Source organism: Amia ocellicauda, chromosome 23, assembly GCF_036373705.1.
Source record: "Amia ocellicauda isolate fAmiCal2 chromosome 23, fAmiCal2.hap1, whole genome shotgun sequence".
Lineage (NCBI taxonomy): Eukaryota > Metazoa > Chordata > Actinopteri > Amiiformes > Amiidae > Amia > Amia ocellicauda.
Window position 1 is genome coordinate 8,163,598 of NC_089872.1, and position 19,536 is coordinate 8,183,133.

The window sequence follows — 19,536 nt, forward strand, 5'->3', positions numbered from 1 at the left end:
GTAGAATGACTTTACATCTGACAAATAAACTGAATATGTGCAGAAACTCTAAAAAGGATATGGATTGATCAATTTCAAAATAATGTGAGCAGGTGTTACAAATATATATATAAAAATCACCATTTCCACCAGGCAGTTGTATTTTCCAGAGGAGCAGACTGAGAGATCAAGTTGTGCAGTTTACATCGACCCAAGCAGACACTATAGCTGCAGGCTGTACATTTATTTTCAATTCATTTTTCTGTGTAATACAAACCTCCTGTATCATGAGGGAATTTTATTGTATTTTATAGTCTTGGAAAATCATTTTTGTTGCTGTTTTTTTTTTTTTTGCAATTGATTAACTGTACTGGTTCTGTCACTAACATCACAGTCTGAATTATTATTATGGCCAAGGTATGGTTTCACACAAACCCAGACCCACAAAAGACCCTGAGCTTCCTCTGTTTCAGATCTTATATTAGTGCAACACATTGTGAGAGTTTCCGACAAGGGGACAGACTATCGTTGGAAGGTGAAGTTAAACAACTTATTCCTTTGTTCGCACAATGTCAAGACGTACTAATTGGTGAAATCCTATTTGGCCTGAAAAAATAGGATCTTTGTCGTTCTGTTAAGCCCAGATTAAAGGTGAACTTTGACCTGCCTGGCAATTAAAACTCCGTGCCAACACAGTAAGAAGCAATGGATTTGTAATTATTTATTGGTATAGCAGCTTTGATTTTATCTTGGTCCTTATTTGTATTTCCAAATGTTGTTGTTTTTTTAATGCCTATTTACAAATACTGTTTATTGAAAGCTAAACTTCATTTTGATCAAGGAAACAGAATCAAAATTCCTTCTTGCCTTAAATAGCAGCTCAAGAGGTTGAATGATTTTGGTCTCTCAGTAATCCCCTGCCAACATGTATAAATTAGTGTAACGTTGTTCCAGGAGTTTTGAAAACCTTACACTCTGCCATTTGGTGATAGACACAACACAAGTCAGTACTTTTTAATGCGCAGCAATAACAAAAAACCCATAAAACATGACTGAATGTTAAAAACTCTGAATTATCAAAGCGGCAATTAAATTAAATTAAATTACCACGCTGCATGAAGTATCATCATGGGTTTGTTTGTTTGTTGTCTGTTTGTTTTTCCACATAATTCAAAGTACAGAACTAAGTGTACAGTACACTGAGGTCCATCAAACATAAGGGAGGGTTATTTTATTCATTTTATTTTATTCATTTTATTTTATTATGAGTCACCTTTTTAAATGGTTTTGGTGATCTTTTCAAGCAAAATATGATACTGAAATAACAAACAGTTTAATATGAGTGCACTGCATATATAATACTCTGAAACTATCTGAAATGGCAAAGGTGAATGGATTTGTAAAGTTGATTCCCAGATTCTGCATTTCTCATTCGGCACACAGTATGTTTTAAACACCGTCAGCACTTCCCTGTCCCCAGCTGCAAATCTACACTATTGTGCTTCGCCACTGGGTATGGAGAAAGTAGTTTATTTCCATCTCAAGCACCTTTTTATGACTCAACTTTGCCCGTTTTAAATACCCAGACACACTCACACACATGAAATCTATAAAACAATGGCGGATTGGTTGTCAGTTAATTTCTAAGCAATGTATTTGTGTAGATCTGACAGCTGCGACCTTTGCTTTAAAAGGAGAAGAAGTGACAAGGCTTCAGAGGCAGAAATTACAAGCCCTCTCATAATTTGCATTGAAAAGGTTAATAGTGTGCTGACATCCACAGCTGGCTTCTGGCCAATTTGCAAACAAGTACTGGGAGCCCTGTGGTATAAGACACAGAATGTTATATGAAGAAAGTTACCAAAATCACACATTATGGTGTGAAGGAATATTTTCAGAAATGGGGCGGTTACTAGACATGTTAGCAGCCATGCTTTGGGAGGATTTAAACCCACAATGCATGTTTCTTTAAGGTTGTCAGACTTTTCTGAGATTTTCTGAATACCTGTATTCATCCCTGTTGACTATGAAGACTAATTATTGCTTGACCAATTACGATCCAATTAACTCAATTGCACATGTTCATAACACTTTCAACCACATCCACAATTTCAGAGGCTAAGAAAGTCATTAACAGGTGAGTTGGATGTAAATGAGGTTGTAGAGATATGATCTAAAGGTTTCATTTTGATTAATAGGGGTGAAAACAACCTTCAATTTAAACCTTAGTCTGGTTCACCAAAACACTTCCCCAAAACCATCAACAATTACTGTATTTTGACACTGAAATACAAACAAACAAAGCAACTACAACAGGAGCAGCAATTAAAAAAAACAAAACAGTTCTAGAAGAAATATTTTTATAGTCCTACAATAATACTTGACAGAGGCTATAATAGAATATTATTTTTTTAAATGCACATCATAATAGTACGATTCTATGTTGTATAAATAATCCCTTCGTACTTACTCTATAACTGACATTTCTTCTATATTAACTAAATGATAAATACAAAAATGTAATACACTTATACTAAGATATTTTGTCATTATAATTGTTATTAATCCCAGGTGGGAGACACTGCTGTCGTTCCCTTGAGCAAAGCACTTTACCCAGATTGCTCCAGTAAAACCCCAGCAGGATAAATAGGAAATTGTATGAAACATAATGTGATGTAACTATTGTCAGTCGCCCTGGATAAGGGCATCTGCTAAGAAATGTAATAATAATTATTGTTATTGCTATACAAGCTGTACCCATGATCATAACCAAAGGTACTGTGAAGGCTGGCAAGTAACAGGATATTGAGTCTCCAACCTCAAATAGCCTGCTGATGTCTTGTAAATATATTGTCTTACACACTTGTTGCCAAAATCTGAGGTTTTAAGTCAATTCACACATTGACCTCATCCTGTTTGGTCGAACTATATACTGCAGGTACGTGGCACATAGAGTGATGAATATGCATAATATACTACTTCAGAGAGTTAACACCCCCTTAAACTTTTTTCACATTTTAATGCGTCAATGCCTCAGAGTTTCATGCATTTAAATGAGGATTTTTTCCACTTATGTACACACCGTACTCCACACTGTTAATTACAGCAATTGCAGCTGTGAGTCTGTTGGGACCAACTTTGGACACCTGGATTTGGCAATATTTTAGTTTTCTTTTTGAGAAAACTAGTTTGCGCCAACATAAAGCTTTGCATTTAGGCCAAAGCAATCCATTTGGCACATGGCTACAGAATCTCCTGAGTGTTTGTTTTTGGCATACTTCAAACAGGATTCAAGATGGGCTTTCTTGAGTACCATACAGGCCAGATTTGTGGAGTGTTTGGTATATTGCTGTCACATGCAGATTTGGACCAGTTTTGGCCATAAAAGTGTGTAGCTCTTGCTGTGCAACACCAGCATAGCTAATGTACTTGGAAAGAACTTGGAGCCTCCGTCACTGCAATAGGCAGCCTCAGTTAGACTTTGAATATAGTTTAACTGTATTTCCCATTAGATTGTATCTCATGAAACACCCATCCAGAAGCAATCAAATCAAAGTGATCCCACACACCTGACCATAAGTTTGCACTGATGCAGATTTAGCACACTACCATTTGAACACCTCTGAAATGCAATTTGAAGGCTATTGTCAGCATTAATTCTCGACATACCAGATTATAGCCTACTCATGTGGGTTGAGATTTATTTGGCACTGTGCAACGACATAGATTTGATGCCACCTTAATTGCATTATTTAGATCGAGTACAACATCCGAACGTGGAGCCAGGAGGCGTGTTTAGTTGGAACTTCCCTGCGATGTGCCTCACTGAAATCCAATTCAAGTTCCTAGCTAAGAAAAACTGACAGGAAGCTTGACTAAATCTTAAGGTGAGCAGTTTTGAGAGGTAACTATTAACACAGCAGAGTGCATGCTGATGTGAAGTTGGCAATCTGCACTAGCTAACCCCCTGGACACTGGACTGGACTACTGCTTCCATTTTACTTTCTGCAGGTCAGAACCCTTTCTCAGGGAATCATGGGATTGAAAGCAAATACACCCTTACCAGCAAGAAAGCTGTTACAAGAACTGCTCCCCCCCTCCCCCATTGTTACATGTGCATTTAAAAGTAAATATAGAGCAGAAAAGTTTAATAAAAATCCAGATGTCGACAAGTCTCTCCCTCCTGAATACTTTTAGCAATTAAGCCTGGTTCTAAGAAACATTAAAAGGATGTCGCAAGGAATAATTCAAGCAAACACAAATCACTCCTAGGAGATTTTTTAATTAAGACTTCCCTTAGGCTAACACTTGGGCTGTAGACTGCCCTATCTATCCAGGAGAGGGTTGTGACCTGAGATTTGAACAAAGATATACATTGAATACAATGTAGGATCGATTAATCTTTGTATTCAAACCTTTGTGCTTCCCTTTTTTTTCATTTTGAAGAGTTGTCTTTAGATTTATGGAAATGTGTCTCATTGTTATGTAAGGTTTTGTATGACAGCTGAAGTTTGATTTCTGACATGTAGAAAGGTTGATTCTCACAAGTGTTTTGTTATATAATGAAGCTTCTGTCTCCTCATCTGAATCATTTCAGTTGGGGTTCCTGTTAAATATTCAGACGTTCAATAGCTTTTACAAAAGGCATTTCATTAAGTATTAAAGGGAAACCGCTTTAATATTGGAGACAGCTCTCCCAGTTTAATATGCACTCTCTCTATATATGTTAATCCTCAAGGATACAATTGAAATTTCTAATATGAGGGTTAGGGAGGCAGAGACTAAATAGTTTGCTTTGAACATGTATTACCAGATGCATAAAATGTTTATTGTGATATCGGTGATGAGCTTTCTGCATCTTTTATTCCAAACAGCTTGCATAGTCCATAATATTATGGAGTTCTAAATCATAAACCTTGATGAGCAAATAGGCATTTGGGCAATGAACCTATCTCAAATCACTATCAATTCAATAACTGCACCCCATGAAGGGAATTTATATGCATAAATATGTTATATGAAAATATCTGCACTAAAGGTGCAGCAAGTTCACTTCAAAACATTATCAATAGACTTCCAAATTTGGGCTTCTGGGCTCCCCCACCAAACCATAATTCAGCTGAAGATTCAATGATGTCTGACTTTTTATGCCTTTTCACTCAAACAACATGCATTCATATTCCACTATATGAGAAACAAAGACTGCTGTATAACTGTAATGATTATGACATTACCAGATTCCACTGCATCAACTTACAGGGGGTCAAAGAGTTGCCATCAAATCCAACAATGGGTAGGCCTTGATTTTTCAGAATCTGGTACTCTTAAATCATATATCTGAACAATCAATAAACTCACTACTGAAATTAATACAATAGTACATCCAGATTGACATTCCATACATTTATATTCTATAATTCTATAGTCATAAGTGGTTCTTACAAATGTACTAGACCTAATGTAGTTGAAACCAGTCAAGGCCATAGCTGTTATGCCTACACATCTTGTCCATGCAGAGTATTTACAGACAAGCCATAGACTTTTGCATTGCTTTGAACTATAGCACCATTCAAACTGAAATGCCAGTAAAATGCAGGCAACGTTTGCCAGCTTTCCTTCTGTTGCACCCCATTCACACTGGTTTTGAAATCCGGCAAAATGCAGGCATGCACCCTTCAACACAGAAAATTGATGGCAAGAGCGCTGTGGGCATGGGAACGAGACGCTATAGAAGCCTGTGGACTCGAGAGAGAGGAGACACAGACCATATTCTGGACGTGTTTGTAAAAGTTAGATAATTTCCCTGTTTTGCCAGGTTCCTTCCATTGTGTTTACTGGGTTATTGGTTCTAACCATGGAGGCGGTTCGATTGGGACTCACTGCCAGAATAAATAGTCGGGAGGGAAATGCAAATGATATGGCAATCTAGGTGTGTATTAGTGCTATGACCAGGTCATCAGGTTTTATGGTTGTGTGTTTTTGCGGTGTGGTCACTGGACCCAGCGCTCACAGATCCTTTGAACCAATAAACCCATAAGAAACTCGGCTCTCGGTTCATTGTCACTTGATGAGAGGCATTGTGTGGGATCTTGACATATACTGCTACAAAGATAAATCAACTAAAATAAATGAGAAAAAAAATTACATTACATTGTTTGTATATCTATACCTACCAAAAGTCTGAGTGTGCAGATCTGTGATTGATTGATTGCTCAAAACAACTTATTTTATTTTAAATGTTTTAAAGTTTGACATTACTGCCATTAAATAACTGAAAAAAAAAATACCATGAGTGTACACTAATGCAGTCTAGCACGTTTGCCTGTAGAGATATTATACTTTGCATGATTTATTGGTATAACTTCGGACATCTGTGTGACATACGTCACCAACCTTTTGGTTAATCAATAACACTCAAAATTGCTGTGACTACATTATTTTCAACCTTTTTTTCAAGATTTTTAGTGACCCGGTCTGTTCTTCATTATGTCACAAGTTCTTGGTCAAAGATGGCAAGCGTGATTGTGTTGAAGTCAAAACATGAAAACGATGTACTGAATCGACAATGCAAGGACGTGAAGCCTCATATGCAGGCATTGGTTTTCCTGCTCCATTCACCCATTGCCGGAAAAATCCTGTCATTTAGACTAGGTCCCGAGGTGCAAAATTGCTGGTGTCGAAAATGCTGACATAAACCCTTTCACACAGACCTTCAATTTCAGTGTGAATGGGGTAAATAATGGAGACTGCAAACCAAAAATGCTAAACGAATTAACAAATCCACAAAGAAAGCATTGCATAGGAGCAAAACATCTGGAATAAAACAGCAAGGATATATTTGTGAATTCTCAAACTGTCATTTGCTGTAATGCTTTCACGCTTTCCAATTAAGTCCCCCTTCAAACGAATGTGCCACACTTCACACAAAATGTTTTCCCTAAAGTAATGTTTCACACAGGCTCTGCTTTTTTGAATTATACTGCTGCTGGCAATCGGTGGCAACTGTGATTGAGTTAGATCTCAAAACAGCCATGATTTGAAATGACATGATTTGCTTTTGCTAAATATTAACTAAATAAACTTAGGAAGAATAGAGGAAATGCCGTAAATGTTATCTAAATAAAAGAAAGGAGAATTGTTTATTAACCTTTAAAATAGTTTTAAATGATGCCTTATGCTTTAAAAAATACATTTATCAGACCAACAAATCATAGAAGGAAAGCATCCAACAAACTCACTCATTGCATGCACCCCCCCCCACACACACAAAGTATAGGCCAACACTTCAGGTTGCAGTCTTATAATAGGATTACATTGTTCTGTTTCTGCAAAGCAAAATAAATGCTCTCACATCTTCACGGAAAGGAATATGATTTATGCTTCCTAATGTAAGCATACTTCTCCATCTTCAGAAGGAAGCTATTTGATATCCTCGGGAGATGCTCATTAGCACTGATTTGCTCTGACAAAGTGTGTAGGCTGAAACTGAAGAGGAATCAAGACATTTCAGCAAGTAATTAACACGTTTTTAACCAATTCCCATCTGCTTTAAACGAGACCTGTCTGCTCACACAAACACTGAAAGCGAGATCTGTAAAGACCTAGTAGTCACTTACAGAAGGGTTCACAGCTTTTACAATCACATCTTTCTCAGATGTAAACAAACACAAGCCAAGAAATAACCCTTGAAATGTTCCATTTTTTAATTCCTTTGAGCTAGATTTGAAAGTGTTAAAGCATTGCTGTGCATTGTTTGAAATTTCTAGAATAATACTATCATCGTGTAACAAATCAGCAAAGGTTTAATGCTAAGTTTACACATTTACACCCTCTGAGCACTCAAAGGACTGTGACAGGTGGTAAATCTAGCCCCACAAGCTGTAACGTACAACTGGATGCGGCCCAAGTTTGTTTGAGTAATGTCACGACTCTAGCTTTGAGTCTAAAGTCAGATTATCTAAAGAGTTTATCTTCTCCGTGAAATGGATGAAATATTGCCCGGAGGACCATGCTTCTGTTTATTGTGTTTGTGTAAACAAGCCTTCTTTGATGTATTGTGTTTTCGTGACAGGATGAAATCTGAATGTTGTTTTTTTTACTACTCTGTTGCCCTGTGGATATTGTTCCAGTGCAATCCCAAGGCGTGCTGTTTTATTTTACCATTCGTAACATCACGACAACAGCAATTGTGTACTTAGTGTTGCTCTCCTCTATCTTTAGACCTGACAGTGTAGTCGACACTTTCTCTTGTCTTCAAAGGATTCTTAAAATTCTCATGAGAGCTGAGGGTAAATGTTTCATGCTCCTGCTTGCCTCATCTGGTTCACGTAAGGTCTCTATCTCCAGACCTGCATGTTGTTCGTGTTTTCAGTCTATAGTGAGCACTCAGCCGTGATGTTTATCCTGGGGCTTTCCATATTCCCTTCATTTGATTAAGCAGTGTATAAGATCATAAACGGTACCTGTCACACCTGTCAGCCCTCATGGTTTATGTAGTTGATTAATGCTTTTTTCAATCTCATTAAAATGCCCTCTCCTCTAATTTTTGGTTGACCTACTGTAATTCAACTTGATCACGCTAATCTATCAGCCTTCAAAAAATAAAATGAAAATTCAAATAAAATGAGTCACGTTGTTTTGTTTTGTTTTTTGTTGCATTGAGTACCATATATATCCATTTCCCTGAACTTGAAATTGAGAAATTGAGTCAAACAGTCCCTAGCCTCCCTTCCCTTTACTGTGTTGTTGAAGACAGAGAAAAGCACATTTGTAAGGGTTGCACCTTCATTAACGTTTAGCATATATTTATTGGATTACTGCCTTTTTACCTATTTACCTCTTAAAACTGGTCACCTCGAGTGGATGGGTTTCAGTTGATTTATTACTCCTGCTTTTACGAGTCTCAATCAGTTATCTTTAATCGTCTTATTCTGTCATCAAGTCTGCGTTTTTAATTCCCCAAGTTTTCACTGGGTTTAATTTTTCAACAGGCTAATTTGAACATGTTATTAGATCAAGTGTATTATAGGTCACAAATTGTCTGCATCGTGGGCCATTTGTGTACTCTTCAAATGTGTTTAAATAATGCCGGTGCAGTGCTGTGTGTTCGATTAGATTTAATTAGTTTTTTTTGTAAACTCATCTGAATAATGAGGTTTCCTGTCAATATTCTCACCTGGTGCTATTTACTCTTTCTTACAGGACATAACAAAGGCAGTTACTGCTCTGTAGGCCATGAAATTGTTATCATAATTTGCACTCTTGGATCACTCTTTGTGTTGCTTCCCAGCATGCTCAGTGCGCTGTAGAACCGGTGCAAATGTAAATCATACAAAGGACATTTTGGAAAACAAAAAGAGTCTTTTCACCTCATAAAATAAGCATGGTTTTATAGAGAAGAGAAAATAAAAATATATTCTAATTCACAGCAGTGATTAGCAGTTTGAACTGAATTCTGGCAAGCCTATTTAAGCCGAAGCCAGAAAAGATGTGATTCACAGGAAATAGGCCCTTCATAATTGTTTCACAGCCAAGTGGAAATGTGGTCAGGTTAAATTGGATAATTGACTGTCATTTTAGCCTGGCTAGTTAATTAGACGTCCTTATGAGGAGTTCTGTGAGTGCCTGGTATTTAAATGGGCAGCAACAGACTCCCCCCTCTTATTGAAAGGAAATGGATTTGATTTCTGCAAGGCTGTCATGCCATCTTTCATTACAATGAAGTTTTCGCCTGAATTCCTGCTTCTTCCCTGCCCCACAGCTCCATCCGATGCAAGAACAGTATGCGATCCCAATGCCGAAAGCATTCCTTCCCATTAACAAAACTGTCACGTTTCACATTTAAATTCTTCTGATTGCTAATGCACATTTATTGTTAGAAGAGAGCAGACAGCTGTAACAGAATACCTTGATTGCCCTCCTAAAGATGAAGAACAGACTCATTATCTACTCTATATAGTATCCCATTGGCAACTGAAACTAGTTACATGTGGAGGAAGAAGATTTAAAGTGACCTCAACTCTCCATTTTGTCTCAACCAAAGGACACAATCTTTCACACAGTATTTCTTTAATTTTTTCTTTATAAATGTTGAACCAGAACCCATATGTTCCTGAGATGGTGTGCGTACAATCAGGATCATGCTAGTCACAGCCCAGCACTGATAGATCCTGACCCGTCCAGAAACAGTTTTGTAGAATATGCTTGAATTGATATTCACAGATATTCAGTAAACAAGTATCCTGTAGATCAGTATTCACTCTCTTGGATAGTTGAAGAGCATGGCGGATTAAGGATGCTTGGCCTCATCTGAGCAATTCAACTTTTCAGTAGTGATTTACTCATCTTTAGCACCACTTATGGCAAACAACATCTGACTGTAGATTGACTGCAGCATTACAACTGCTATTTATTCAGTTACATTAAAATGCAAATACGTTTACTGTACAGCTAAGTGAGAAACATTATTTTAAATATGTACTAGGTTTGCAATTCATACGCAGTATTTGGGGTTAACCTGAGTGGTGTTGAATGATTTATGAGCATGTCCTCATATGCGATTCTGACTGTCGGAATAATCTGATGTTTAAAACCATTTAAACATCAATTGAAGAAATACAGACGGGTGACAAATTAAAGGAAAAACCTGAATAAATTAGTGGAGGAACATAACGAATGCAGATACCTCCAAACAGGTGTATTGCATGATACAATTAAGCAATTAACATCCTATCATGCTCTGTGGCATGTATACAAATGCTGAGCAGGCCCAGTTGACCTCGATTTTGGATCAAGATGGCAAGAGGAAAGGATCTAAGGCATTGACCACATCAAACCAGAGGAGCTTTTCCAGATCAGAAGGGACACACGCACCCGGGCACACAAATGGAAATTGGGCTTCAAGGCATTCAAGACAGAAAACAGGAGACACTTCTTCACACAGAGAGTCATCACAATCTGGAACAAACTCCCCAGCGATGTGGTTGAAGTTGAAAATGTTGGAATATTCAAAAATAAACTGGACAGTATCCTTGGATCACTTAGTTATTAATGGAGCATGATGGGGCGAATGGCCTCTTCTCATTTGGGAACTTTCTTATGTTCTTATCTAAGTGACTTTGAAAGAGGAGTCATTATTGGGGCACAAATGGCAGGAGCTTCAGTCACAAAGACCGTTCAACTGGCTAGTGTTTCAACAGGACTAAAGTTACAGCTGCATTTAGATCTATGGGAAAGACCTGTTGTTGAAAGCACACATTCGATGATTGTGATGGTTGTGCATTACTGCGATATGTAAGGAAAAACAGAAGAGCAACTCTTTCCCAGGTGACTGAGAATGTCAATGCAGGATGTGATCTGACTGTGCCAGCTAGAACAGTCCATTGAGAACTACACAGAGAGGGATATTATAGTAGGGTTACAGTGCATAAACCCCTCATTACAAAGACAAATGCACATTTGAAAGTTCAGTGGTGCTAAAACCATAGGCACTGGTCTACAGAGATGTGGACAAAAGTGATCTGGTCAGATGAGTGCATGAGTGGGAACATATTCACCATATTCTTGACAAGTGGGCGAGTGCATGTGTGGGACACCAAGAGAACGGTACAGGCCTGACTGCTTGACCCCTACAGTGAGGGGGTCTGGAATGGGGGTCATTTTCCTGGTATGGTTTGGGTCTACTTGTCCCCTTAGAGGGAAGGGTCACTGCAAATCATGACAAAGTTATTCTGAGTGATCACCTTTATCCTATAGTGAATCATTTCTATCCTGATGGGAGTGGTCTCTTCCAGGATGACAATGCCCCCATCCACAGGGCACGAGGGCTCACTGAATGGTTTGATGAGTATGAAAATGATGTGAATCATATGCTATGGCCTTTGCAGTCACCAGGTCTCAACCCAATTCATCACCTATGGGAGATTTTGGACTCTTTATGTTGTTTTTTCTTTAATTTGTCACCTGTCTGTATACTCATAGGACAATTTAGGAGTGAGCCCTTGATCTTGAATAATAATAAATAATAAAATAATCCTGAAAAACTGACTTATTTGGATAAAGGTCACTTTATAACAGTGAAAATAAAATTAATTATTATTATTATAATAATAACATTTCCATGTTCTCAATCTGTTATGATTCAGTATTTGAAGAAGTCGGTCAGAGGTTAGAAGGCTGAAACACGTCTGAAGACTAGATAGCCAGACTGGTTTTAATATTACAGGTGCAGTTCAGCTGATCTAAATCTATTGCACAAGAGGTAGTGTGTTAGTCCTGATGACAAATGTGTATTTATTGTTTCAGTTATAGGTATTATTTTGATTTGGGTAAATATAAAATAAGCCTAAGCCATCATATCAATATACACCATTTATACATTAAATGGAGAAATAGAATGTTTATCAGTGAAACCTTAGCAACCCCTGTCACTGTTCGAAATGAGTATGAACATTCTATAACGCTGTATTCAGGTGCTAAGATCTTCAAAGCAGTGTAGTGCTCAGGCAAGTGACCCCGGAACCCAGCCTGGCAGAGACCAAGAGCCCCCAGTCTGAGGGGGCGATGGAACCTGGCTCGGGCCAGGTTGTTACGATGCCTGGCACGGGCAACGCCACCCAGGGCAACGGCCGCCAGAGCAAGAGCACCATGCGGTGCCACGAAGACGAGGACCAATCCTGCAGTGTGTCCACGGGACAGTGCCAGGGGGAGACCCCAATGAGGCAGAATCCCACCCAGCCCACGTGGAAGCGGGACAGCCCCCCGCAGGTATGGCATGTTTAAACAGACAAGTTGCTCTTACACAAGATGGGAGGTGTGGCTGATATATGAGTTTCCTGCTCCTTTCAATAAGGTCCCCAATGCTTTGTGTCTCATGATTTCTTAATTTCCAAAAAGGAAATATCAAAAACATAAATCCAAATATGAATGTTTAGTCATCTATATTATGTGTGAACAAACAAGCGCATTAAACTGGACTCTAAAATGAACTGGGGGGCAGTGTGCCCAATAATCGCTTCTGTCATCTCTCTTGGTGAGTTGCTGTTTAACACCTCTGTCAATGTGAAGAGCAAAAATGAAGAGCATGGTGGATTAAGGCTGCTTGGTCTCAGTTGAGCAATTCAACCTGTCAATAGTGATTTACTCCATTTTAGCACCACTTATTAAAATTGCGTCTGTCTAAGAACAGAGCAAAACTGACTGTAGATCTACTGAAGCATTACTGCTATTTATTCCGTCACATAAAAATGAAAATAAGCTTACAGTACAGCTAAGTGTGCAACGTCCTTTTAAAGATTTAAAGGGTTTGCAATTGATAAGCAGTATTTGGGGTTAATCTGTGTGGTGTTGAATGTTTTATGAGCATGTTCTCATATGTGATTCTAGCAGTATTGTACTGGAATAAACTTGATTAAATATCAATTTGAGAAATATACTTATAGGACAATTTAGGAGTGAGCCCTTGATCTTGACCGATAGCTTACAGAATTACAGGAATAATTTATTTTCTCAAATTTGTTTTTCCTGAAAAACGGGAAATATATATATATATTTTTTGTATCAGTTATCAGGATGATTTTGATTTGGGCAAATATAAAATAAGTGTGAGTGTGAAGTGGTTTGGCATCGTTTGTAAGGTGAGAACACCTTCTGTTCCTGCAGAAAGCTGTAGGCAGGCGCTATGATCTTCATTGCAGTGTGGTGCTCAGCCAATTGCCAACAGACCCAACCCTGGCCGAGACCAAGAACCCCCAGCCTGAAGGGGCAATGGAAGACTCTGGCTCTGGCCAGGTTGTAGTGCCTGGCACGGGCAATGCCACTCAGGGCAATCCAGTGAGGATCCACGGCATTTGTGTGGAGGACTACCAGCGGCTGTACCACTCGGTGGTTGACCCCCTGCTCTACACCCCCTCTGGTGAAATGCGTAAGTACAGCCTGGCCCTGGGCCGCCAGATCAAACAGAAGCTCTGGGAGGTGCTGCATGGCCCACATTACCAGTTCTTTGTGGACTCCAACGGCCAGACCCACACCACTGAGTGGTATAACATCTTGGGACACCAGCGGTACCCCCCCAGTACGACCTGGACGTCAGAGATGAGCCTCCCCCATAAACCATTCAAAAACGACTACAACACTCAGACGTTTGGAATTTGGATTGATCTTGGAAGATGGACTATGTTTGGTTGCTACTGTGCTTGTCCTGTTTGTGTTTATCATTAGTATTTGTGTAATGAGGAACCGGTTTCATGTGTTTAAGTAGAGGAGTTAGATTTTGCTTTCGGTTTCTGACGGTCTGTATTTTATTTTTTATTTTTACTTCACTTGTACACTATTAAATTTGCACTGAATCTCACTGCACACGGTCTATGTGTTCCTTTATCCCTGCCTGAGACTCCCGCCAACATGTCCAACCCCACACAGTGCCACTATATATATATACACACACATATATATTAATAAAATATACAAATACACAAACCACATATGTGTGTGTATATAGAGATTAGTTGTCAGAGAGTCAGAGAGTAAATTCAATGGAAAATAACAGCATATCACATGTGCAATTTCAAGGACATATTTATGGTGCATTCATTACACTCAGCTTTTCAGTTTTGACTCTGTCGATGATCATCAATCAGTAATGTCCTATATTTAGCAGCTGTACTGCACAGACACTTCAGACATCTTTCTATGACTCCAGTACCGAGTATAAAACACTTTTCAGACTCCATGCCCTATTCCCAGCAAACATTTGACATACCATTAAATATCTGAGCTCGTCTTATATAGACCATACTGTCTAGACTTTACACTGTGCTGCCATGTATTTATTTTTACTGCGGATAATACAAGGCCAAAATCTTTTCACAGTCTGATTAGCCATGCTCAGAGCCATTCAATATGGGACGAGAAAGCATTCAGAGCCTTCAAACTGATATTGTATTTAATGTCTGATCAAAATCTCAGAATACAATCTAGACATTCCATTAATACTGTTCAGAATCATAGAACATAAATCAATTCTTAGCTAGATTTAATTACTTATGGCTGTTTAAATGTCTTGAGGCGAAAGTCAAATATTATATCCAAAGTGTACATGAATCATTAGAGAAACATTCTATCAATTCATATGTAATTGCTGCTGAGATTTCTGTAATGCTTCAAATTTAATTTACGGGATGAATTGATGCAATTCATTTAATAAAGCAAGGTGTGAAACTCTTTTTCTCAAAAAGTATTCAATTCATTCTGAAGGATGAGCAAGACAGGCAGCAGTTTTTAGAGTTAACAAAATGCCTAATAAAACAGTTGCAAAATACAGGCTATCCATTGTAGTCCAGCATTTACCTACAAACAGTGCCACGCAGCTTTAGGCAAATTTGTTCATTATCATGATACATTGGGCTGGATTTAGTTGTGTTTGTCAACATCGTTGCAGGCCATAGGTAAACCATTTCAGATTTCTTCTTCAAAGAATTTGTTGTTTAGGGTGTTCCTGCACAAATTCCCTAGTAAGAGTACAAATGACTGATATTATACAAATATTATTATATACAAATATTATAATGATTTCAACTGTGACAATTTTGCTTCTGCTTGGGCTTGGTGTTAAAACCAAGGGGGTGGGTATTATTTATGTATTTACATTTTGTATATCACACAGTATTCATATTTATTACAAGCACATCTTGACATGTACAAGATCCTTCCATGGGGGTAAAATAAAAGGACATTCTCTCCATATCAAATTCTGATCTAATCTGAATAATTACTCTATTAAGTCATTCATATTTTCGGATTAGTCAGTCAGTTGGTAAACATTCACTTGGTCTTCGCTATAAACCACTTTAGTCTTTTTCACTACAGCCATCAACAAAGAGTTTCCAAACAATAACAATCCCCTCCTGAAATCTTATCTAATTGGAAGTTTGGCCAAAGCTCTTAATGTTTGGAGCCAATATCTTTAACACCAAAACCATTACATATTCAACAGGGTTCTTTTGGCTGGCATCCCATCGAAAACCTCAGAATGCCTCCATCTGCACTGTCATCCAACTCAGATTCTCATCTGACACAAATGAGTCCTTAAAGACTAATTAAGAAATCTGTCTTATATCAGCCAGCCGCGTTGCTTTAGGATAAACATGACCATATGGCTCACTGTAGTACTCTATGACCATGTGTTTAGAAAGCTGACTTTCTGTGAAATTTAAGATAAAACAATAACACAGAGAATCAAAAGAGCACAGAGACAACAGAATGTGAATTGGGAACTAACTGACATAGTATTGAATGTTCAGAAGGGCTTTGTCTAAACTGTTACCCAAATCTATAGGAGAACTTGGTGTTGGATCATGTGATATGCATGTGTGGATATAGTGTGCTCCATTAATGTAAATCAAATGGAAAACTTTTGAAGATGGTCACGCACTGAAGCCCCCAAAAACTGTGCAAACCCCCTCTTGGCGGTGTTCTCATTACTATGGAAATGGCTTCAATATTCATCTGACACCATTATCAATGATAATTATAACACTTGAAATACCACAGGATACTTTTATGGCAGCTCTAATTTGCTTAATCCCTGTATCTCATCTGTGCCCAGTGTCCAAGATTAAACTTGCTGAAGAAGAAGCAGCAAAAGAAGAAGTAGAATCAGAAGAATTAGAAGAAGTAGAATCAGAAGAAGAAGAAGAAGAAGAAGAAGAAGAAGAAGAAGAAGAAGAAGAAGAAGAAGGTGGTTTGATTTTATTATCACAGTCCTTTGAGTTAAATGTGAATGGAGATTAACTCGGCTAAAGAAACTAAATTCTCTATTTATCATACTATTATCTACTTAGAACACAAAGCAATCTATAGCACAGAAGTGTGTGTCTGCTTATTGTCTTGTTTCATGAATCTCGGGTGTCTAGCCGATAATGGCCCAGGGAGAATCTATCCCAATGCACCCTGAATTCAGGAATAGCCAGAGGAAGGAGGAGATGGACAAAATGCTCAAAACAGCACAGATTGTTGTTGTTGCTTAATTGGAAAGCTGCCCAGAGTCATCACACAAACACCGCCTGGCTATTTAGTTTGTTTACATGCATACCTCTACCATATCTCTAACTGCATTACACTATCCTTTTAATTCAGTCCAAAATGCTAAATATTACAATATACATCCCAGGTCCCTAGACAGTATTAACAAGAACAAGAACAACATCAACAATGAGATCAAATCCAGTTATTTCAGTTTTATTTTTGTTCCCTGCATTTTCTGTGCATGCTGTACCATCTAAAACCAACTCCTCTACATTTTCACTTTCTATTATCATTATTATTATAAGCTGGACAGGAAGAGTTACATTCACAGTCTGTGTGTGGGTGTGCACGTGTGTGTGTGTGTGTGTGTGTATGAGGCGGGCAGGGGAATGCTCTCACAGTCCATTACACCATGCTTACTCAAAATTGGACCTCCATTTGGAATATACAGCTTTGTGGTTGTTTATGTGTCATATATATACTGATGCTCTGTTCCTACTGACCTGACATGTTATGTGCAAAGCATGTTAAACATGGATATTTTACATCAGATTGCTTTGGCTACATTCAAGTCCACACATTCATCACTTATTCCCATTATCTGTATCACGAGATGGTTGTCATACAATGTAATTTAAGAGAGGGTCAGAGAGTCAGAACAACAAGTTCACTTATAAATTTTCATCTTCGAGAGGAAGGATTTGGGATTCATCAAACTCGATGACATAACATTAATAATTAAGGATGGACTAACAAAATAGCATGCTTTCCAGTCTGGAATATTAAGCAATCACTTTGTATTATGAAGGCAGGCAAAATGAAATACCTGCTGGAATAAAGAAATGGTTTAAAAATAAACTGAAATTCAAGAAGAAGATTAAAAAGAAAAATAATTCAAAGGGAGTCTGTTAGCCTTAAAAAAAAAGTGATATACACACAAAGATGCATTTGTACTATAATCATTATTCTCCATTTCCCTTTTCTAAAAATGTATCAAAAATATTCCATTAAACAAGATGGTTTCACTCCAGATGTACTGGACATTTATTACAGTGATGCACATTGAACAATCGCATGCATCACATGAGAGCTAACTCTCTTGCGCTCTCATAAACTTCTTATACTTCTTACAATGTTTTTAATACAGTTTTGTTTTGCAATAACCATTTAAAACCATGGTTCCTTGAAAAAGAAAGACGGCCATTATCGAATGGGAAGAGCCTTCTGACCTGCCAATCAGTGAAAACATGTACCAAAGCTGCCCAATAGGGGCCCTGCTGGCAGGCGGAAGACCCGCCCCCAGCGTCTGTGAAAAGTCTCCTGACTGCAGCTACCTGCCATTTCTTCATCAGAAAGGTCATCTGGTCGAGTGACCACCAATGGCTGTCTTTCTTTTTCAGGGAACCGGAGTTATGATAATAACCTATCGTTCCCTTTCAAATCGAAAGACAGCCATTACCGAATGGGAAAACTAAACCAGAGCTGTCGCGGGTCCTGACACCTGATTTAAGCCCAAATCCCATCATGACAAGTATAGCAGAGCCTCACAGCGCCTGAGGGCTAGCAGTTTGATGTACCTGGGTGCCCAAGCTTGGGCGCAGCCAGTCCGCCACATTGAGGCAGTAGAACCTCGTGAAGATCTGTTGACCGGACCAGGTTGCAGCATTACACATGTCTTCAAGTGTGGCACCATGAAATAGAGCCCACAACATGGCCTGTCCCCTTGTTGAGTGTGCTGAGATGTGTTCAGGCATGGGAACTTTAGCAGTCTCATTATTATTATTATTATTTGTTTATTGGCAGATGCCCCTATCCAGGGCAACTTACAAAATATAAGCTCATAGGTGAGCCGGATCACGTCCGCCACCCAGTGCGCCAGTCATTGATTTGACACCACCCTCACTCTGGTGGTTTAACCGTAGCACACAAACAGTTGGTTGGATTTGCGGCTCTGCGCAGTCCTCTGCATATAGCACCTCAAATCCTGGACAGGGCAGAGTGTGTGTAGTCAGCGGTTTATGTGGAACGCTGACACGACCTTGGGTATGAAGGGTGGGTTCGTCCTCAGAGTAACTCTGTTGTTGCTTCCCGAGAAGATCAGATACGCTTTATCCAGGGACAAGGCATGAATTTCACTAAATCTCCTTGCCAAAGTTATCGCTACAAGGAAGGCTGCCTTGAGCGAGAGTAAGTGGAGCTGCATTGTGGAAATGGGAGCCCCGCTAAGTCACAACATTAACAGTTAGCCCCATAGACATTACGCCGTGCCTTTCAGCTGCAGCTGTGCTGGGTTGGGGTGCCACAGCAATCCTTCTGCTTGTCTCAGCAAGTCCTGTCGAAGCAGAAGCTGCCATGGATCCGCTCTGATCATCTGCACCAGAATCACAAACCACAATTGTCTCGGCCACCGGGGGGCAATCAGGAGAACCATCCTGGAGAATGGGCACATGTAAGTGCATAAGGCCCAGGGGAAGAATATTCAAGGTGGCCACCATCAGCCCCAACAGTTTTTGAAATTTGACCAGTAGAAATTCG